Here is a 24,904-nt window from a genome sequence, read left to right on the forward strand (position 1 = left end):
AAAATTCACATTAAATGAATATTTGTCAAACACAACCATTTTTTTATTTTTTTTTTATTTTAAGAAACAATCCTTTTAAATTCGTCTAAATATTCAATTAAAACACACAGGGTGCGTTGAACTTCCGCCTTCTTCTTTCTTGACACGTGCGTTAATTTGTTATACAATGAAACAGATGGTAGCATGTCACATGAAAAAAATTATGTATATATGTACTTTATGAACAAACCTTCAGATATTTTTTCCTGAAACAACATGCATTACAAATTTATTTCAACATGACGATTGTTTGGATAAGCGTGTTCCTCGTTTTGCTTTTTCGAAACGGTAAGTAATCTGTATCACCCTTCGTTTTTTTAATTCTGAGAATTATTAAATAGTGCAATCATGAAATAGTTAGCTATGTGTCATTTAGGACAACAGATACTCTTAAACTTATTTATTTCAACGACTTTCGTTAATAGAAAATAACGCAAACATAAATCTTCGCTAATATGCTTTATTTGGATATTTACCATATCAAAACAACATTCACAAAGTAGAGACAGGGACCTATAAACGGCCCTTTAAAGGTGTTTTTTTTTTTTGTAAAGTTATTTTCTTTTTTCTAATATCAAAATATATAAACATTTTACAATTACATAGCATACTTGATAAAATTAAGAGATACATAATCAGGATTCTATCAAATTCCGGCTTGTGTTTATATCTTGTCCAAAAACACAGTTATCGCCCTTGATTTTTGGTCACCTCGAATATAGTCCCTACTATGGGAAGTGTGTTACTTGTCAATTGTTTGTTAACCTTCAAAATGTATTTCTTCATGTTTTATGCCTCTAGTCGCAAGTAGGGGATGAAATTACACTGTGGCTCATGAATTTGAAAGTAGAGTAGTGATTTGTTCAGCTGAAAAAGGTACAAATTAGCATTTCGGAAGCTGTCCCGTAGTACTGTGGATTCGTTTGTTTCGTGGGTACCAATTTTTTGGTGGATTAAGGAAAATTTGCATCTTCGGAGAGATTTAAATTCTTGGTATTGCCAAAAACTTCAAACACTCCTATAGAAAATTTGTCTATCATTGAACATTTAATTTCGTGGTTAACGAAAAATAACGAATCCACTGTAGTATGTTACACAAACGTTTACAGGGGCGGATCCAGCCATTTTAAAAAGGGGGGGGGGGGTTCCAGCTATATGCTCCCATTCAAATGCATTGATCGGCCAAAAAAAGGGGGGGTTCCAACCCCCGGAACCCCCCCTCTGGATTCGCGCCTGCGTTTATTTTATTTTTTTTAGAATATATCAAATTTAAGCCAAACATGTTTTAAAAGCAAAAGAATTTTCAAACTAATAACATGAATAAGTAGAAAGAAAAAGGAAAATCGTTTAAAATGAAAACAGCAAACATAGTACTAGTGTGTCACATGTGTGAATGAGATATGAATTTGAAAAACACTTTCTCTAATGTTGTGGGCTTTTATTATTTCCATCTTGTTCAAGCGTGAGAGTATATATATGTCTCGTATCGTACTAAAGAATTATAAGTTATACGCGAACAATTTTGACAATTTTGACAATTTTACCTTTTCTGTTTTGTTCACGCATAGTTGTAAATATAATGGAATTTGATGCGACTGCCATACGAGTAAGAGGTTTAGCGCTATAAAACCAGGTTCAACCCAATATTTTCTACATTTAAAAATGCCTGTACCAAGTCAGAAATGTGACAGTTGTTGTCCATTCGTTTAAAGTGTATAATCATTTGACTTTGCAATTTGATTGGAGACTTTATGTCTTGAATTTTCCGCGAAGTTCAGTATTTTTGTGATTTCACTTTTTTCTGTACATAGTCACAATTGTTATTTGTTATATTTGTCCAAAAAGATAAAAATATATTTGTATGTTTCACACGAAAATAATGTGATTGATTTATTTGATTCCTTTCGGAAAAGAGCAAAATTTTCAAAAGCGTCTTTGTAAATCTTTGACAACGGAATCGGAACTATGACGTCAACATGGTAAACAGTTATCCGTTTTGAATTTCCTCGGATATCAGTATTTTTGTGATTTTTCTTTTTATCCTACATTTCTTTACAATAAGCTCGTTATTTCTGAACTCTTGGGGTTTGTTTATCGTTGGATTTTAACCACTTTGTTGTTTAATTTGATAAATTATAATTCCGTTTTTATCAAATTTAAAAAAACCAAAGTTAAAATCCAGCGATATTCATGTCTTACTTGTTCTGAAACTATTAAGTTCCAACAGATGTATAACATAAAGAGCAAATAACCCCAAGAAAACATAAATATAAAAATAAAGATTACAGAAAAATTTTCCACTTCGTTTCGATTATAATATTGACTATTTATAGAAAAAAAGTATATGTGAACTTCTGCCTGTTTTAATGCTTGTTCTGTTTTAATTAATCTATGAAACAGCTGGTTATGTTATGTTTTTTTTGTTTTTATGTTTTTTAATATTCACTGATATATATAATATGCTGACAAGAATTCTTTGTTTTTGTACATGACTTTTTTTGTACTATTGATTTTATTCTGAAGCGTAAAAGATATCAAAAAAACATAGTTTGTTAATGTTTGACACAGGAAGCTGACTTTTGACGTCAAACCGTTAAGATACAAAAACAAGATCAATGGTTAGTTTACTCTATTTTTAAAAGAAAATAATGTTTACACAAACAACAAATTGATTAAGCACTTTAAAGATTTAGCGCGAGAAAAACGCTTTAATTTATTTACCTTCACAAGTATGCTTAAACGTTAAAATTTGATAGCCATAGATTCGTAAATAGGATGCAACATCAGCATGTTTATGACACAAACAGACATAAAGAGTATAGCAAAATGCATATAAGGTCAACTCATGGAATTGGAACATTTCATGTCTAACTTTCTAATTGTTTCTTTACATGAAATCATAAGAATTGTATATTGCTCAAGGCAAATTCTTTTTAATTTAATTTTAACACTAACGATGAACTCGCCATAGAATCGTTTATAATTACATTGGATTGAAATATATTAATTTGATTTATAAAAGTACCTAATCATTATTCATGCTATAGCACATGTAGTAGACGAATATAAAAATATCAATGAAAAATGTAAATTAAACATATGTTTCTCATTAATTGATTAATACAATCACAGAAGGTTTATTTTTCTACGCATTTTATATAGACAAATCTGCTGCTTTGTACAAATTAACTACTAATAAATGAATAAATGAAACCAGATTATGAAATGTCCCTTTAAGTATTTTTTTAAAGATATTTTCCCTTCCAGTTAGATAAAGTTAATCACTTGACATGCCTTCATATTTCATAAGCAAACTTTTTCAAAAGCGAAAATGAACGATGGCCTGCATTGTTTTACCAAAGGGGAAACATGAATTTGAAAAAGCTAAAATGATCAATTTGCAGGAATAAACTGTTTCATACGTTACTACATTTGTAGTACTTTGGTTCTTACACACTGTTATTGACTTATTGCATTATCAGTTTACCAGTAGTCGTTCATCGATCAAAATATTTTAAATCAAAAATTATTGCGATGTTTTTATTATTACGAAAAATGCAACAGGGTTGTAATCGCAATAGTTTAAACTCGCATTTTGAATTTCTTTTAAGATTTATAATGATTATATACAATTTATTTCACTATCGCAAAAAGAAAAAATGCATTTTAGTCAATTGTGACATTATCACAATAACAAATGTACGCAATAATTTCTGAATTTACAGTACGGTATGCCAGCCAATCTGGAGCCTTTGAGATTAACTCCAGTCTTTGGTAGGGTGAGACCATTATACTGTGGATTCATTATCAATCGTTGGATACACATTTTTGTAAAATTTCTTTGTTAAAGAGAAACCACGAATTTTAATGTTCAACGAATTGCAAATTTTCTGTATGATAAAATGCAGACTTTCGGAAAACAACGAAATCGAATATCCACGAAAATGCAAGTTTTTCCACGATGCACAAAACTTTGTAACAACGAAAGTAAAAATGAATCCCCTGTTTTCAAACTCAAAAGTCAAAATCAAACTAAAAATGTCATGACAAAAAATCAAGCAATCAATCTAAAGACAAATTTTAAGACTGAGCAACACGAAGCACTTCAAACACTGGGATAATATCATGTTCTTATCATGCTTATGAACTGTACGTTAATTCAGCTTCACATGTTGCACGGGTCGCATTGATGAAGCAAGTACAATTTTGCGATGGTTCTCAATCGCTGATGTCACATGTTAGGAAAAGAGAAGCTAAAACATGTAAAAGTGGTTAAATAATCGGAAAACATTGGTCGTTATTTATGAAATAAAGTATTTCTCACCTTTCAACAAACTCATGTTTTTTTTTTCTTTTCTTAAATTTGAACAATAATATTTGGCGATATGTCATCATTTTAGATATTTGACGCTTACATTACATAAATCCATTAATTTTTCAAACTAGGAATAAGTAAGTCGGATGGGGGTTATTCTGTCAAAAACATAGATAGGAGTTCTTCATGTTTTATCATCGTATTTATATCAATCTGCCATGTCAGTATGTAAGCTCTTCATTTCATGAGGAAATCAACCAATCAAATGTTCAATTTATTATAAAACATCCAACACTTATGACATTGTATGATTCCATATACCCAACCATCCCCTACTTCTGGTTCTAAAGCATAACTGTCAATACCAACCATAACATTATTGAGGATTTTTTAGAAAACTTTACATTAAAGTCACACATAATCAAACTAGTTAGGATTTTTATGTATTCGAAATGGTTATTCTTGCTTCCTTAGTACATGTAGTATATGTAGTACAGTTTTCTCCATTTCCATTCTCTGAAATAAAAAAAAATTTAAACATTAAAGCTGACACATAAAAGCTCACAATTTTTGTTCAATTGAAAAAAAATCAATTTGATGAGGCCTCTTGTAACACCTTAAAACTAAAAGTCTATTTTAGTTACATACTATGTAGATTTGCATATTATCAGGAAATTAAGATTCAATTTTTTTTTCTAGAGTTTCATGATATTCTGTTGTGTGGTTTTAGAAGAGTTGTTATGAAAAACTTGCAGTAGTATATTGATGCAAATGAGTTCAAAGGGTCATAACTCCTAGAAACTAGAGACTCTTAAGAGCCTGTGTCGCTCACCTTGGTCTATGTGCAATTTAAACAAAGGACACAGATGGATTCATGACAAAATTGTGTTTTGGTGATGGTGGTGTGTTTGTAAATCTTAATTTACTAAACATTATTGCTACTTAGAATTTTCTCTATCTATAATGAACTTGGCCCTTTAGATACAGAGGTAAATATTTTGTAAAAATTTACAACCAGATGCTCCGCAGGGCGCAGCTTTGTACGACCACAGAGTTCGAACCCTGAACATTGGGGCAAGTATGGACACAACATTCAAGCTTGATACAGCTCTGAATTTGGATTGTGATTAAATCGTTGACACAACACAAGTTTCTGACACATAATGAATGTGGTCTAGAAACTCAAACTTAAAAACTTTAAATTTTAAATTGGACATTACCTATTGTATATATGGTCCAATATCCAAAATCAAAATACATGGTTAGATTCAGCATATCAAAGAACCCCAAGAATTCAATTTTTTATAAAATCAAATAAAGTTCAATTTTGGACCCTTTAGACCTCAATGTGAACCAATTTTTGATAACCAGGCCCAAACATAAAAAATCTAAATACATGGTTAGATTAAGCATATATCAAAGAACCCCAAATATATCCAATATTTGTTGAAATCAAACAAAGTTTAATTTTGGACCCAAATTTGGACCAACTTGAAAACTGGGCCAATAATCAAAAATCTAAATACATGTTTAGATTCAGCATATCAAAGAATCCCAAGGATTCAATTTTTATTGATATCAAACAAAGTTTTATTTTGGACCACGATTTGGACGAACTTGAAAACTGGGCCCATAATAAAAAATCTAAGTACATGTTTAGATTCAGCATATCAAAGAACCCCAAGGATTCATTTTTTGTTGAAATCAAACTTAGTTTAATTTTGGACCACGATTTGGACCAACTTGAAAACTGGGCCCATAATAAAAAATCTTAAGTACATGTTTAGATTCAGCATAACAAAGAACCCCAAGCATTCAATTTTTGTTGAAATCAAAGTTTAATTTTGGACCCGATTTAGACCAACTTAAAACTGGGCCAATAATTAATGTACATGTTTAGATTCAGCATATCAAAGAACCCCAAGGATTCAATTTTTGTTAAAATCAAACTTAGTTTAATTTTGGACCCTTTGGACCTTAATGTAGACCAATTTGAAAACAGGACCAAAAATTAAGAATCTACATACACAGTTAGATTCGGCATATCAAAGAACCCCAATTATTCAATTTTTGATGAAATCAAACAAAGTTTAATTTTGGACCCTTTGGGCCCCTTATTCCTAAACTATTGGGACCAAAACTCCCAAAATCAATCCCAACCTTCCTTTTATGGTCAAAAACCTTGTGTTTAAATTTCACAGATTTCTATTTATTTATACTTAAGATATGGTGCGAAAACCAAGAATAATGCTTATTTGGGCCCTTTTTTGGCCCCTAATTCCTAAACTGTTGGGACCAAAACACCCAAAATCAATCCCAACCTTCTTTTTGTGGTCATAAACCTTGTGTCAAAATTTTAATGATTTCTATTCACTTATATAAAGTCATTGTGCAAAAACCAAGAATAATACTTATTTGGGCCCTTTTTTGGCCCCTAATTCTTAAACTGTTGGGACCAAAACACCCAAAATCAATCCCAACCTGCCTTTTGTGGTTATAAACCTTGTGTCAAAATTTCATTGATTTCTATTAACTTATACTAAAGTAATTGTGCGAAAACAAAGAACAACCCTTATTTTGGCCCTTTTTTTGGCCCCTAATTCCTAAACTGTTGTGACCAAAACACCCAAAATCAATCCCAACCTTTCTTTTGTGGTCATAAACCTTGTGTTTAAATTTCATTGATTTCTATTCACTTATACTAAAGTTCATGTTCGAAAACCAAGAATAATGCTTATTTGGGCCCTTTTTTGGCCCCTAATTTCTAAACTGTTAGAACCAAAACACCCAAAATCAATCTCAACTTTCCTTTTGTGGTCATAAACCTTGTGTTTAAATGTCGTTGATTTCTATTCACTTATACTAAAGTCATTGTGCGAAAACCAAGAATAATGCTTATTTGGACCCTTTTTTGGCCTTTAATTCCTAAACTGTTGGGACCAAAACACCCAAAATCAATCCCAACCTGCCTTTTGTGGTCATAAACCTTGTGTTTAAATGTCGTTGATTTCTATTCTCTTATACTAAAGTCATTGTGCGAAAACCAAGAATAATGCTTATTTGGACCCTTTTTTTGGCCCCTAATTCCTAAACTGTTGGGACCAAAACACCCAAAATCAATCCCAACCTTCCTTTTGTAGTCATAAACCTTGTGCTTAAATTTCATAGAATTCTATTTACTTATACTAAAGTTATAGTGCGAAAATCAAATGTCTTGGACAACGACGACGACAATGGTGCCAACGTGATACCAATATACAACTAACCTATTCTGAGTTACATTGTTCTATTTTTTTAAAGCAAAAAAATGTACTTGAAATACAAATTGCCAAAAAAATATTTCCATACCTAAAAAACTGATCAATCCATCCAAGGCTTCCAGCTTTATGGAATTACAAATAGAAGAATCTAAAGTTTGACTCAAATCAGCTTGCTCACTTTTACTTATTTCCTGACTACATGTATCTTCTAGGATTAACAATGGAACACCTTTCACTGGTATTGTCTGAAATAAAATAAAAATATAAGGAGAAATTACAATAAAAGTATAATTCTTTACTACATATATTTGTTTTAAAGTGTGTAATAACAATGAATAATTGTATTCTTTAAGCTTCATGTTTTTCAATTTAAGTGATATAAATCTAATATATTTTTTTAGAATAAATCATTGTTTTTATTGTTTTTCAGTAAATGGCTTTAAATGCTTGTATTTTGGACATGTAAATTAAATAAATAGGAAATGTGTCCATGGGACACTGATGATGGTTCTGCTTACATATCATATAGCGCTATATAGTAACATAACTGAAGTACAGTAAAAGTGACGCTACCCAAATTTAGTACTTGATCTGCATTTTGTGGTAAAAGGGATTTTGTATCAGTTTCATAACATTTGGTTATGGCAAACTTAAGTTTAAGAAGGGAAACAAAAAATCAGCAATTTTTCCATTTTTAAAGGAGTATAACTCTAGATAAAAGTTTGATAACATTTGGTTTGAATAAAACTAAAGAGAGAACGGACAACAAAAACCAGTAATTTTTTCCATTTAGAAAAAGACATAACTCTAAAAAAATCAAAGTGACACAACCAAAATTTAAATTTCATCTGTAATAAGCATTGTGTATAAGTTTGATTACATTTGGTTAAGGTAAAACAAATTTGGGAGGTAGGTACAGACCGACAAAGGTTAAACTTAATAAGAATTTAGGAATGAAACTTATAGTTTGGGTTTTATTGACTTAACAGTATAATAGATAGTTAAAGACTGTTTAGCACTTTTCTTTGAAATTTTATAGTGCTTTCATGATTAGGATAATTGTCCCTATATTTAAGTTATTTGTTTTAAGTTTTTTGTTTATTCCAATATTTCCAGTTAAGGATATGTATTGCCATGTTTTATTTATTGGATGTTTATTCCAATTGTTCCTGTTAAGTATTTCTGTTTTCCAATTTCAATTGAATTTCCTATGTTCCATTTTACAGATATCTATTCCTTGTTTTCATGTTAAGGACATTTTTTCTTTGAATCCTGTTAATGATATCTATTTCCAGTTTTTATGTGAAGAATATTTATTCCAATGTTTCTTGCTAAAGGTATTTATTGCAATGTTTCATGGAAAGGATATTTTTTTCTATGATCTATAGTCAAGATATTTACTTCTAGATTTCATGTTAGAGATGTTTATTCCCATGTTTGAGGTCAGGAATAGTTTAAGGATAATTATTTCCTTGTTTCATGTAACGAATTTTTATTCCTATGTTTCATATTAAGGATATATATTCCCATGTTTTATGTGAATAATAATTAATCCCAGATTTCATGTTAAGGATATCTATTCCTATGATTTAAGTTTAGGCCTGTACAATATTAGAATGTTTATTCACAATTGTCATTATAAATAACAAAGCTTGTTTGAGTCAGTATTTTTCAGCCTCCTTAATTGACATCAATACTGGTATCAGATCTTAGAGAGTTCAGATTTGAATATTCCAGTGAAGCAGTGCAAGAATTTTGGGGTAACCCCTTGTTTCATTAATTGAGAAGTACTGGGACTATTCTTTATAGTGTACTAGATCTACTTCTGAATCTTAATTACAGCTCTTTTATGAAAGCATGCGAAGCAAACCTTTGATCAAATTGCTTGCTATGTTTGTTTGGATTTATGCATGTATGTTTGCATTAATTTTTGTTTGTAAACAACAGGTATGTAGTCTGTTTCAGTCTGTCTACAATATACTGGAATTTGATGTTAATTTCTATTGTCCAATCAAGTCACAGTATATAAAACAGACTGAAACTCTCCCTACATATTTTTGCAAACATTCAAGCAAATATAGCAAGTAAGTCTATGAAAGTTTTGTTTTGCATGCTTTTATAGAATAGCTGTAACAGTGTTCTGTTATTGTGTTTCCTAGATCTTGCTCTTTTGATTGGACCTGAATCATCTAGAGCTGTGACTTGATCTATTTGAAAAAAAGAAAGAAAGAAAATGCATATTTGGACAGTGAAGATCATAATTAAATCAGTCTGTATTTCTAAATAAAATCCTAAAAAAATAAAACTAATACTAGTATGTGCCTAAAATAATCATACACAAGCCACACTTTAATCAGAACTTTTTCAACTTTAAATATTTAAAAGACAACATACACATGATACATGTATGCAACTTAAGGAAATCCACTGTTGTTCAGTTGCATAGATTTCAACAAAATTAATTCATTTTTATGTCTTCTTCATAATTTGTTTTTAAAGAAATAAACATACATGCAGCAAATGTAAAATCATTACCATATATACTGTATATAATACAAACCTTATTTAAATTAAGAAGTTTAAATGTTGCACTGCTTTGTTTTGGCAATATAGTAACCTTTGTCTACAGTCTTTGCAAATACATGTACCTGGAATTATAAAAGAATCCTTAACTGTTTTACATGAACATTTTTATGGTCATATGTTTTTATAATTATTGTTCAATTAGGATTTATTCAAAAAGTATATACAGTATTAAATTTAGCATGTCACTTAAATGTATGTGGTTAAAACTTGACCTAGTCAGCACAGCATCTTAATTCACATACACAAAAAGGAAGCATAACCTATGTGTGTTATTTTGGTCTCTTGTGGACAGTTGTCTCATTGGCAATCATACCACATCTTGTTTTTTTATACAAACATGTACATCATGTACATATAAATGTGCTACATATGTAGACAATTTTTCATATTTGCATTTTCAAAGAAAGTGACTTAAAACCCACTCAAAAAGGTCCTTATAGAATTTTAAACATGTGGTTGTTAGATATTTTATATTTAATGAAGATAAAAATGTACTTCCCTTGCAAGGAACTGTATACAAAGCAAACATACACTTTGAATAAAATAAATTTGGTCATCATGGTCATGAAAATAGATTGAAAAAGTCACTGAAAAAGTTGGTCAGCATTTCCACCTGGAAAACAAGCTTTTTGCAACTTTCCTAGATCATGAGCAAGGCCTATACAATTTGGACAAAGAAATAACATGGAAAGAAATGGGACAGCCCCCCTTAATGGCTTATGCCTAAAGGAACACATGTCTTTGCAAAAAATAGAAATTTATAATTTAGTTTAAAATATGCTTACCTGTTTCAAGTTGAAGGACTAGTCCATGAAGTATATTTATAGTTTCCACATTAGACAGTGACAGTTCTCTCATTTTTTAGCATCAGACGGTTCATGTCACAGGAGTTGATCAAAACGGAACTTCACTAAGTTTCCCCCTTTTTCTTTTTTCATTGTTTCCAAGTACAATGAACAATGGCTTGAACATATTTGTAAATTTCATGAAGTGACGGGAGCAAGTCACATTCTGTACAAACAGCATCTTGTTCATCATGGTCATCATCAAAATTTTCACATGTTCTCTCAAGTTTATGACTTTCATGTCCTCTGAACATATACTGACATAGTAAGGCAGCAACCATTTGATTTTCTGGGGGGGGGGGGGGGGGGGGCTATGGTTTTTTTTGGAAAAAAAAGTTTGTTTCCAAGTTTTGGTGAAAAAAATAATTTGTTTTGGACCCTGAGTAAAAAAAATTGTTTGTTTCACCCTCAGCTGCCACTATATGTAATGCTAAAATTGAAAGAAAAAAATTGTCTTCGGTTTGTCGCTAAAAAAATAGATTGTTCTTCGCCGAAGGCGAAAAAAAAAAGTTTGCACAGAAAAAAAACCCATAGCCCCCCCCAGAAAATCAAATGGTTGCTGCCTAAAGGCTTATCATTGTTATAAAACTGACCAGCCATTATGAAGCATGTATACAGATATATTTTAGAATTAGATGTAAAGTGTAAAATATGTTGATTTAAAGAAGCAAAACATGTTGCAGACGTCTGTCTCCATTTTTTTTTTGCAGATAAACAAAGACTTTTCTATTTTTAAACTTTGGTGAGTTCTAAAAAGGGAAATAACTCTTGTAGATTTCAGGCAATTTTTGGCATTTTTATCCAATTTTTATAAAAAAAATCTAATGAGCCCCAAAAATGTTTTTGTAGAAATGAGAAATATCAATCTTTTGGAATAAAAGCTATTTTTCAGTTTATTCAGGAATGGATGCGTTTTTTCATAAATTAGGGGAAAAGTTGGTTCATAATTGCATTAGAATATGTTAAAATTCATACAACTAACCTAGATTAAAAATGTCAATTTGAGTTTAATATCAGAAAAAGTGAAAAAATGTCACTGAACAAGTATTTAAAAGAAATTGATATGATATTGTAAGACATAATAGTGTCCTATGAAAAAGTGTCCACATTTTTCATTGAAATTTGGTATTTAATAATGTCCATTGCCATGGAATGGTGTCCATCAAAAGGACAGATTTTTACTGCTAACAATATGAAATAGTGTCCACCCACAGGACAAATTTTCAAAGTAGTTGCTATTAAATTGTGTCCTCCAAGGGAAGTAATACAAAGGTCATTACAAAGTTTTATTATACTTTAATTTTAATTAAAATATGAAGGATTGATGAGAAATTGATCAATATACAAATGTAAACAAATAAATAATGGATGGAAGTGAATATAGAGAAATTTAAGTTCTAAGAAATTCCCAGCAAATGGTAATGACAATGAAAGAATAACAATAAGAAGGAAGTGTAAAATCAAATATGAAGAACTTTATTATATTTATTATGTCAGAGAAGAAGGCAATCGAAAATAAATAATGTCTATTGCCATGAAATATTGTCTCCTACGTGAACAGCATTTTACAGCAACAGTTATGAAATATGGTCCATCTGGAGAACAAATTTTCGTAGTGAATGTTATTAAAATTGTGTCCTCAAAGGAAAATAAAATGGAACAGGATCTAACATATATATAAGTATATTAAAAAATATAGATATGAAGATAAGGATGGTATGTGTGCAAAATGAGACAATTTTTATGTCAAAGTAACAATTAATTCAAGTTCGTAATTAAAGTTAAAATGTGTCCAGTAATAACAAGGCAATGGATATCATTTAATACTTTAATAATATCAAAAAATGCCCTTGCGGACACAATGTCCTGTGAAAAAAATGTCCACCTGGACAATATTATGGTAGTGAATAATGTCCATGCTCATGGACACTTTTTCATACCTGAGGACATGTTTTCATAGGAAATTGTGTCCAGGACACATTTAAATAAGTAAATATTGTCAAAATGTGTCCGGTGGACATTTTTTCATGGAGGACATTATTTAATCCTACAATATAAACTGCACCAAACATATTATGCTGTATATAAGTCACTGTAAGAAAAGCAAAAATCAGCTATTTTCAACATTTTAAAGCCTGTTGCCATGGTAACCATACATAATTCAGGGTGACATGTACAGACTTTTTTCATATTTTATATCAATGTTTGTTGTCAGAAAGTTTCAACAAAATCGGTGACCACCCGTGCCCAACTTTGGTTGACGGTTACAGAGAATGGGTGTTAAATGTATCATATTTATTGAATATCACATATATTCATATTGGATTCTTTTTCTTTTTTATAAGTATTTGGATTGTGTTCGCAACCATGTTACAGACAAAAAACAATTTACGGAAGACTAGGAGACGACGGAAGTCCAGTAATTCCAGGTCTCGTAAGAGAAAATAATCGAACCACTAGTGTTTTTACATTGCATGGAAGACTTCTCTTTTACCAGGAATGTTATGCAAGATCTGGACTTTTCACAGTTATAAGGTGAACATACCCTACTCATTTCTTTAAAATATAATAAACAAATTATTTGAATTAGTCGTTGGGCAGGAAATGCCTCTCCACCATATCACACAAGTTCACATGAGGTGATAACCCTGTTGAATTTTGTTTCCATTTTATAACGAATCACTTTTAACTGCTATTGTACATTATACAGCTTATAATGATAGGTGAATATATGAATTAAGTGACTATGTCAAAATGAATTTCTGTTACGTAATGTACAACGAATATGTTGTTTTGTAAGAAGAATGGTTTTCAGACGAAAAATGAATCTAATCGCAGATTATAAAATTACAAATAAAGATTTTATTGCCATCAGATTATAACTGAAAAATACATGTATATGGCAACTTGATTTGAATTTGATTTCAATTTAATCAGACATTGAAAACTCATAGAATGTATATGTGGTTATAATCAAGCTGAAATGCTTTTCAATATCACAATTAAGTTGTATCGGATGGGCTTATTGACAGTAAATGCCTCCATAGCAATGTTCACGATAGAAAATTTGGAAATTTTAAATCTGATGCAAGCGTTGAACAGTTGATTAAGCAAAAAAAGACGAAGCGAATACTCCACCACTGATCGTCAATCTGTTTTAAAACATGTTAATTACCATTTGTCCAATGTTTGTCTCTTTTGTGGTCTATTTTGTCGTTTGAATTTATGAAAAAACATCAATAAAAACATTAGGTCCATACGATTAAAATACTGTTTTATCATATTAGTTTGTACAAACATGCTAGGTGAGCAATTCACGCTCTCTGTAGCCTAACAGTCTTATGTCGGAAATTGTTGATTGTTGAACATATATGGTCGTAAAACTTCTAAGTTGAAATATGTTAAGACGTTATATACTTTGACTTTTATATATGCTATAGACTGATGAATGGTGTTTATTTTTATAGACGGAATAATGGTACACACGATACATACTCATGCGGTAAAACTGTTGTCACAAATGGATTTCCAGACGTTATAGCGTCATTTGTAACAGATTTAAGTAAGATTTTTTGTTTACGTTTCCCGTAAATGTCATTAAGATACGATTAGTAAATTTACAACTCACCATATTAGATACGAATGGCGTAATGTCTTAAGACATCGTTTCAATGGTGAATTTAAACAATAAATTAAACCTTGAAGAGATCTTACTAGACATGTCACATGTTCTGTTTCCGTGAGTATGAACATGATTATTTTAGTTCCTATAATTAACACACACAGAAACACATAGTACTAGTTGAAAAAAAGGCATAGAAGTGTTCTTGTTGTTCATGTAATTTGGACGATCGTTTCTGTGTTTAATAGGATGTACTGTCCTCGACTTTTGATTTTTGTCATAAGAATACAAGAATTATGAGTTTTTTATTGTCCACTATGTATATTTTTCTTTTTTCTTGCTATTTAAAATTATAATAATTTATTTGTGCTAAAATATGTTTACTGATAATATTTGTTGTAGCATTTTTTCTCTAAAATTTTTAAAATTATCCTACGAAATTTGCTATATAAAAGTTGCTTTTAAAGTTTTCAGATACCGGCTTTCGTCATAGAACATAATTTTTTCCCGACAAATAGCATTGTAATTTGTTTAACAATGATTCTTATCTAACTGTGTTTTATTTATAACATTTTATTGAATTTTATGCTTAGTTGTCAAAAACAGAGATTCTATACGATTTAGATTTGGTCATTGACTGATACATCCAGGCCATATAAGGGATATCATTCAGATTTCTGATAATTTCAGAGACCTTTGAGAAACCCCCTACGATATGTGATGTATGTGATGGTAATTTCATTCCGACTATGATTCTTCGAAAAGGTAAGCGACTTGTACAAATATCGACTTTGTTTTTCACTAAACGCTATTTTTCTACGCATTATTTTCTTTCAATCTCAACTTATATTATCAATTTTACACAATGCATACTAGATCTTGCACTAAATAAATTTTATTTTTTAAACGGATACGATACCCAAGCTATTCATTCTAAAGCAATACCTGTTGTGACAAGAAAAAGAATTAAGAATATAGTCAAATGTCATCTATATTTGTTCATGAATTTCTTCCGAGATAGAAGAACAGTTATTGATTTTGACAACAAAAATTCCCCATTACAGCATATTTATATCAATTCTCATTACTTTCAGATGTCCAAGTCGGTAAGTTTCTTTGTATATTTAAATTTATATATATAAAAAAAAAAGCCACAGAATAGTCAAATAGTATAACTGTTTTAAAAATTTCATTATGTGAACTATATGATTTTGTTTTACAAGTTGAATGAATTGAACACATTGTGTAAACATAATTTTGACTTCTTAGACCATTACTTTATTGTGTTTATTCTATTTTAATGAACTATTGTTTTCTTTCATTTTTTGACGTTTTTTTCACATTTGTCTTTTTTTCAGGATGCAAGATTGGTAAGCATTTGTTTTATTGATATAAATTAACATACGATTTACAAATTACTGAATCTTCATTTCGCATTTATTTAATGCTAACTTTTTAATAGCAAAGCTTAGAAAATGTCAACTTTAGTTACAATCAGACTTTTTTTCTTCTCAGTCCAATATTCCAACAATTTGTCACTGCATTCTTGTTATATTTCATGGAAATAATAAAATGAATTTGGGTTTTTTGTTTGAATAGTTTTTAAAGTCCTTTATAGCTGTCTGTTCGGTGTGAGACAAAACTCCGTGTTGAAGACCGTACTTTGACCTAAAATGGTTCACTTTTACAAATTTGACTTGAATGGATAGTTTTAGCATTGGCAATCATACCAAATCTTCTTATATCTAATTGATGCTCGTATTGTTTGTTTCAGTTGAAATTCCTCAGGGTAAGTTTGTTTGAGTACTTTTACTTTCTTATATAAATTATAGTGAACAAAAAATTATAATGTGAAAGAACGATATACTATTTTGATAAAACGATTATCTTAATTGTTAAATGTGTAACATGCACACACAAACAAATCAAACGATCAATCCATCAATCGATCTAAACAAGCACATGGATCCGCCATTTTTGTCTGCTTTTTAAGTTAATATATTTCTATACTAATGTATCAATTTCAAACAGTCTTTTATATGTTTTAAAAAGCTCGTTTTTTTAAACAGAGTAGCGGACATCTTGAGTAAATGATCAACTACGTGTGTTGGCTTATCAAATAGTTCGTTCGTTGACCTGTTTAATTTTCTTCAATTTATACACTACTTTAAAAAATCTTTTCATGAATGGTCGTCAAAAGTAAGGCTTTATGCAATCGATACAAAATAATCAACCATTGTAATATTATTTTTTAGATCCAGGATGCAATATTCCTGCTGTTTGCCCTGTACAGAATGAACATCAAGTTCAATGTTCTAGGTGCCTTAAAATTCCAAAAGAAGTTTTGAATGATGGTCTTTGCTGTGATTCATAAACTACACTCATCTATCGAACGAAAGAATAAAATAACTTCAAACATAAGATTTTTTATTGTTCATTATACCATATTTTGTTTCTTTTTGTTTATCTTTTAGCTCTGAGTAAAAACATATAATTTAGTATGTTTAAAATTGGTAAAGGATGTACTGAGGTTAAATTTAAAAACAAATCTAGAATTTAAAATTGATAATTTATGTCAGAATAGCATTAGCAAAATGATTAGTTAAGCATGTTAATGTACAAAATAAGCTACATATTGTATAGGTTTTTAAGGTTTTATTTTGTTTTAAATGGCGTTTTTTTTCGGAAATATATATTTAAAGGAAACACATGAAACAGGAGTCAAAGCAATTCTTTAGAAAAGATGAAGAAGAATTTCAATAAACAAGCAAAGTACACTGTCCATCTGATATTTTGAATAGAGTTTCCAATATTGATGATGGTACTTATCGTAGACCAGTCCATCTTTAAAAAGATGTTTTGGGATAAACCCATTTAGAATTATCCAATTGTTGTCATCGACAACTTTACAATATATAAACCCTATATGTGTATTTGCAAAATAAATAGTGAGACACAGCCGTTGATTTTCTTGTAAAATAGAGTTTAGAAACATATAAAAATTGTGAATATGAAAGCATAACTATGACGACGACAAGGAAAAAATATTTGTCGATATTCTATAATTTTTTGTTCTAGCCCCGTTCTTCCTTTTTTTCAGAATGCATTTCGGGGGCATGGGAATAATTTATAAAATGTACAATAGCAAAATTTCCGAACTCCCAGGATGATTCTGAACGGAAATTATCTAATCAAATAGCAAACTCAAAACGAATGGATGACAACTGTCTTCTTTCTCACTAGTACAGGCATTTTCTTATGTTTGAAATGCTGGATTCAACCTGGGTTTATAGCTATCTTAACCTCTTGTTGTGCAGTCGCATAAAATTCGATTACATTGACAACAATCATTTGGCAAAAGTGGCATTCGGACGGTTTTTCATAGTTTTCTGGCAGATTGGCTCTTAAAACAAAACAAACATAAACAGGTAAAAAACAATTTCTTCATTTGGTAGATTCTTATTATGCATGATTCCGTCACATTTTCAACCCCATCACAGTGTGTCTGTATACAAAGTCTATATTTACTCGGATTTCTCTTGAACTGAATTTAAATGTGCGTATTGTTATGCGTTTACTTACTACATTGGTTAGAGGTATAGGGGGAGGGTTGAGATCTCACAAACATGTTTAACCCCGCCGCATTTTTGCGCCTGTCCCAAGTCAGGAGCCTCTGGCCTTTGTTAGTCTTGTATTATTTTAATTTTAGTTTCTTGTGTACAATTTGGAAATTAGTATGACGTTATCACTGGACTAGTATATATTTGTTTAGGGGCCAGCTGAAGGACGCCTCCGGGTGCGGGAATTTCTCGCTACATTGAAGACCTGTTGATGACCCTCTGCTGTTGTTTTTTATTTGGTCGGGTTGTTGTCTCTTTGACACATTCCCCATTTCCATTCTCAATTTTATTACACTGATTGTTCAGTTGTTATTCTTAAAACTAGTTGTTGTCATGATACGGGTTATGTTCTTCTCACATATTTTATGATGGCATAATATCAAACCCCTATCGGAAGGGATTGTTCTTGATTTGCATATGATGCACATGTTATCTTAAAGCAGTTTAATTTAGGTTTGGAGTTGGATGTCAGAAACTGCGAGTGGTCCTTTGTTAATTTTAGCGAATTTTTAATGTGCGTATTGCGCTTTTTTTTATATTCTACATAGAATGTTAAACCAGCCGCATTTCACGTATGTCCCAAGTCAGGAGCCTCTGACCTCTGTTTTTTTTTAAATTTTAGTTCATTTCTATGTTTTTGAGATAAGTGCGACGTCCATTTTCACTGAACAAGTACACAATTTTATTTCGGGTCCAGCTGATAACCACCTCCGAGTGCGGGATTTTCTCGCTTCGTTTTACATTGTTCCCTTTTGTTAATTTTATACACGTGTATCTTGGGGGATTCGGATTTTTAAGAATGGAATGTATAACAATAAAGAGATGTGATGAGATTTCCAACATGGCTAACTGGACACACATTAGCCTTAGACCGAATAAAGACGTTGATTCAGTCACTTTTTCCAAAGATGTGATCTTTCATTTATTTCCAGTGGTAATTCTAGAAATAGTTTTAATGAACTTCGACGTTTATCATCATTGTGTTTATTTGTATTACACACTATACAGACTAGATACGCAATGATAAAATAGCTGAACACATGGCTCTCTTTTTATAAACCCCGTCATTTCGCCATGGTAAATGTTTGTTTATATATGTGTTTGATTTTATAGTGATTAATTTAAAACATAATATTGACTGTTGTACCCCTATTTTGGACATTTTACCTGTTATGTATATTTGTTATGTTCACAAATCTGTGTCAACATTATGGAATTTTATACGACAGTTATAAAAGTGAGGTTTAATTAGCTATAACACTAGGTTTATTTTGATTTTGTCATTTGATGAGATTTTGAATTTTCCGTGGGGTACAGTATTTTTGTGATTTTACATTTTAGGATCATAATGTACATTTGATTTTGGATGCAAAAGCATTAAACGATGTGACGAAGTGGTGCATGTATTTTACATTGTTTATCATGTTATTCGAAGTATAATAATCGTCTTAGTTACCTGGCACGATATTATTTCATAAAGGATCTCTTTTGGTTTTCTTTTGTTAAATTATTGAATTTCGAACTGATTGATTTATGATTAATCCATTTGTTACTTGTATGTCATTACAAAAAAGGACGGTCGAAAATATATGAACTTTCGTACTTAAACCTTGAGGCAATTTAATAGCTTTATCTTTTTCTATTCTTTTTTTTATTACAATTATATATAACGTTTCTATATTTTACAAAGTAATCTTAAAACCAAGGTAATGTATATGTCTACTTTTCAAAAATATTTGTAACATTTTTACACATATTAAATGTGACATTTGAATTTTGTTTAATATGATATGTCTGAAGATGGAATATGACCTTATCGAATTCGTAGTTCAATCTTATTCGTATACGTATATCTTAACAATATTTATGAAACCTATTATGCATATAAAAATATTTTTTATGATATGTTTTTTTTCAAATTGTTTTATCATAAGATGCAATGGTCTTCTTTGAAATTCATGCTTTCATCTTAAACCATATCTTTTTTCAATGTTCTAAATTTTAACATTTCTTTATTCAATATTAACAACTTCTATTTGGTATTAAGTTGGATTAGCATTGGAATGTTTCATTTCCATTTAAATAATCAAGCATCGCTCCGCAATCTCGGTTAATTGATCTAGATATTTTTGCAATGTTTAAATTCTAAAGCAAAGTTTAAATGCTAGAGTGTCGCCTTTGAACTCAAACAATCGCAGTATAGTATTTTTTCTTTATTTAATCATTATACTATATTATACACAGTTACACCCCGACCCCAACTTAAGAATACATGATTAGTATATTAAATGTGACATTTGAATTTTGTTTAATATGATATGTCTGAAGATGGAATATGACCTTATCGAATTCGTAGTTCAATCTTATTCGTATACGTATATCTTAACAATATTTATGAAACCTATTATGCATATAAAAATATTTTTTATGATATGTTTTTTTTCAAATTGTTTTATCATAAGATGCAATGGTCTTCTTTGAAATTCATGCTTTCATCTTAAACCATATCTTTTTTCAATGTTCTAAATTTTAACATTTCTTTATTCAATATTAACAACTTCTATTTGGTATTAAGTTGGATTAGCATTGGAATGTTTCATTTCCATTTAAATAATCAAGCATCGCTCCGCAATCTCGGTTAATTGATCTAGATATTTTTGCAATGTTTAAATTCTAAAGCAAAGTTTAAATGCTAGAGTGTCGCCTTTGAACTCAAACAATCGCAGTATAGTATTTTTTCTTTATTTAATCATTATACTATATTATACACAGTTACACCCCGACCCCAACTTAAGAATACATGATTAGTATGGCATTCATTATCACTGAAGTAGTATATATATATGTTTAGGGGCCAGCTATTGAATTTAATTTGCTTAGTAGAATTAAAGGAAGGTATTAAAATTTACATGTCTAGAACAGATAACGTTTCACTAAAAATCAATAGACTTTTGGCTGAAGACGATGTAATTTCGTTCTATTTTAAAACTTACATGTCAAATAAAATATTTGTTGACAACATTATTAAACTATAATCTTTTTTTTTTCCATCTGTTCTACAAAATTTGCTGTAATACTTTCGTTATTTTTTTGGTTAATAGTTTACAATTACTTATGCCAATATTGTTCTTAAAAAACATTTTCGATTGTTGATCTTAAATTAAAATTAAAATTTTCACTAAAATTAGTTTTATATATAATATGTATGTTACCTTTCATTTCGTTTGACAATATTTGAAGAATCGATATGTAATTCTGCAGCAATTGCTTTCCTAAAAAGCTAAAAGTTTACACACATTTATAAAAAAAGTAAAAATAAGAAAAATATTGCACTCCAAGGAAAATTCGAAACGGAATGTCTTTTTAAAATTGCAAAATAAAAAGATCAGATACACAAAACGAATGGAAGACAACTGCCATATTCCTGACTTCTACATGCATTTTATTTCGTAGAAAAAAGAGGATTAAATGTGAATGTGTTGATAGCTAAACATCTCGCTTGTACAACAGTTGTATAAAATTATATTTTGCTTTGAAAAACAATGAAAAATGCACGAACAGGTTTGTATTATTGTTAGTTGCTTTTGCGTCCAAATCAAATGTTTATTATGACACTAATTCACAGTAGGTAAAAATCTGCCGCAAACAATTATAACAATGCGTGATGATATGTTAAAATGTTCTGATTTTCAAAATAAACAAAAATCAATTCCACTTCATGTCTTCTCTTTCACACTTACCAATGTATCTAACAAAAACCTTCTGTTTATGTTAATCTGAATCGAATGTGTGTGACTTTGTTAAAGGATTCAATAATTTACTTTTATTGTGTTCTTTCAAAATAAAATTGAGAATGGAAATGGGGAATGTGTAAAAGAGACAACAACCCAACCATAGAAAAACAACAGCAGAAGGCCCCAAAACAAATATATACTAGTTAAGTGATAATGAACGCCATACGAATTTCCAAATTATACACAAGAAACGAAAATTAAAATAATACAAGAATAACAAAGGCCAGAGGCTCCTGAATTGGGACAGGCGCAAAAATGCGGCGGGGTTAAACATGTTTATGAGATCTACATGTATTTGAATCATTTTGTCATAGTAAGCATAGTTGATATGAAAAAGGAAAGGAAAATAATTATCAATGCATTTAAGTGTTCATATTACCAAAAAAAAAATTGTTAGTGTAAAGACGACCGACCTGAATTAGAATTAAAACACCAGATCAAACTATTTCAACTGCTGTCAAGGGGGCTCACGGGTCTCAATCATTTTTTTAAATCTAATATAGGATTTCGCTATATTTTTCTATAAATGAACTTTATCTTATACTTAATAGAAAAATTAAATAAAAACAAAAATGGGGTCACCGTTCATTTACGCTCATAATCTGCCATCGAAAGAAGCATACAGTTTTATGTCCTTTTATTCTGTTGAACTTATAGGAGAAATAGAGGTAATATCGAAATAAAAAAAAAAAGAAAGAAATTATATGAGGCAGGCATTACCTGTAAATGGGGACGAAGTCTGTATGAATTATTTTTTTGTAACTTAAATATTTGTTAAAAAAAAAACAAACGGAAATACCGTAACGTTTCCGATTTTGGTTCTGTTGTTAGGGATTTTAGTTGTGACGTTATTTAAATTATGACGTCATATGCAATGTAAACAAAGAAACGCTATCATCAGGTAACGTTTTTTTCATATCAAGGAATTATTAAAAATGAAATTGGTATTGCGCGTTCCTTTCTATTTTATACTAGACTGATAAATATATATTTTACTCAAAGTTTCATACAAACGAGACCGGAAAAAGAAATCCCTTAAATTTTACAATTATTTAGTTTTGGTACAGCTTATTCGAAAACAACAATAAAAAATATAGGTCACCGGTGAGTAAAAAAAGATATTTCAATTTTAATGCCAAAAGATGGCATTTTTGCACCAAAGGGAGATAATTTGGAGCTTTTTCAATGATATCTACAATTTAAAAGTCACCGGGGGCCAACACGAATTGATTGTTTGGAATTATTTTTGTACGATATGATAAAGTAACAACTACTTAAGGTTAATGTTGTATAAAACTCTTTAATTAAAGATTACTACTTTAATTACCTCCACCAATTCATGTTCTGTCGTCCTGAACATGCATGAAATATTTGCCACTGGACGTTAAGCAACCAACAATCAATCAATCCACCAATTCTATTAAACTTGATTCAAATTTCAAAATGTACAATTCTATTACTTTAAAAAAAAAATCATTTATTCATCAAAACAGACAGGTGCTACCTTAAATTCCTCAGGTATAATTCCCATAAAATACTCATAATTTATGAAATATTGTATCTAAATCAGCCACAAAATGACAACAACAAATTGTGAGTGCATGAAGACTAGATATAGATGATGATGTGAACAACCCTGACCAACTACGAAATGTATGAGTCACCTGTAACGAGCTGTCATATACATATAGACGAGTTTGATCAATCTAGTACTGATTATCATTCCAATCCTTCAATCAAAAAAGTAAAATCACAAAAAATACTGAACTACTACTTAAGGTAATACACAACATTTGTAATGAAAAATAAATGTTTATTTTTTTTCTGAAAATTTTATACTTGACCAGGCTTGGTATAATTGTAATTGCAATCCAGTAATCATTAATTATTAATCAGCCAAGAATATTATCACATGTTTTTGAATTTAATCAATTACTATTCAAAATGCCTTACAATCCAGATGACTTTCGATGACATTCTGATTATGTAAATATGGTCAAGCATGCACTAATTGGATCTTTTCATTTTTCATATTTAATGAAAATATAACTTGTTAAAATATATTTGCTTTCTTAAAACATGTTTTTAAAGATACTATCAACTATGGTTATACATGAAATTTGATACCAACAAATTAATTTGTTAATGATTTTTTTCAACTTGTTTTTTAGTTGATCATTACATCATTGAACATATTGGAGGTAGAAATGACTTGTGTATCTATTAAAACTCTTTGGTAAAGAAATTAAGTTTCTCTCATTTCAAAGCCATTAAAAAAACATGCCCATGACTCGTTGTATGCATATGCATTTTAGCTGAGTTTAACTGTTACTGATTCATGCAAAAGAAATATTAATTATTTAACAAAATTATAGGATTCAAGAATCTACATATATGGTAATAAATTTTCTATCTGAAGTTGAAACAGGCTACACGTTTAGATATAAAATTTGGTCTGCAGAAAAAAAAATCTGTCCAAAACAACCACTTCAAAATGTTTAAATCTATCTTCGTAAACATTGGATTAAATTTTCGTCTTTGTAAATAGTAAACATTGTTGTAAATGATGAGTGTGACTATCACCAACGTACACAGTCTGAGAAAATGTCGATATTTAAAAAGCTGAAAGTTCGATATCTCAAAATAGACTTTGTAAAAGTAAAGTGTTCAGATTAGGTCAGTAAACATGTTTTAAAAGTCAGATTTCACAAAATAAGCTTCCATCATGTAAAGTTAGGATTTTGTCTCTTTTTCTTATTTTCTTGTACATTGGTTTCTAAATCCCATCAATACCTTCTCATGTCCCCCTAAGTTGTAATGTGA

The 24,904-nt window shown here is 30.1% G+C and overlaps 2 long non-coding RNA genes across 2 annotated transcripts; one reads left to right on the forward strand and one right to left on the reverse strand.

The window, feature by feature from the left end:
* Positions 1-214: 214 nt before the first annotated feature.
* LOC143081930 (uncharacterized) lies at positions 215-15,460 on the forward strand. The gene is made up of 4 exons (XR_012980164.1): positions 215-327; positions 13,391-13,580; positions 14,513-14,607; positions 15,358-15,460. It is a non-coding gene; the product is annotated as an uncharacterized LOC143081930 (long non-coding RNA).
* LOC143081929 (uncharacterized) lies at positions 9,765-11,262 on the reverse strand. Its single transcript, XR_012980163.1, has 3 exons — positions 10,986-11,262; positions 10,175-10,262; positions 9,765-9,821 (listed from the first exon to the last, which is right to left on the reverse strand). It is a non-coding gene; the product is annotated as an uncharacterized LOC143081929 (long non-coding RNA).
* Positions 15,461-24,904: the final 9,444 nt, after the last annotated feature.

This window comes from Mytilus galloprovincialis, chromosome 7, assembly GCF_965363235.1.
Source record: "Mytilus galloprovincialis chromosome 7, xbMytGall1.hap1.1, whole genome shotgun sequence".
Taxonomy (NCBI): domain Eukaryota; kingdom Metazoa; phylum Mollusca; class Bivalvia; order Mytilida; family Mytilidae; genus Mytilus; species Mytilus galloprovincialis.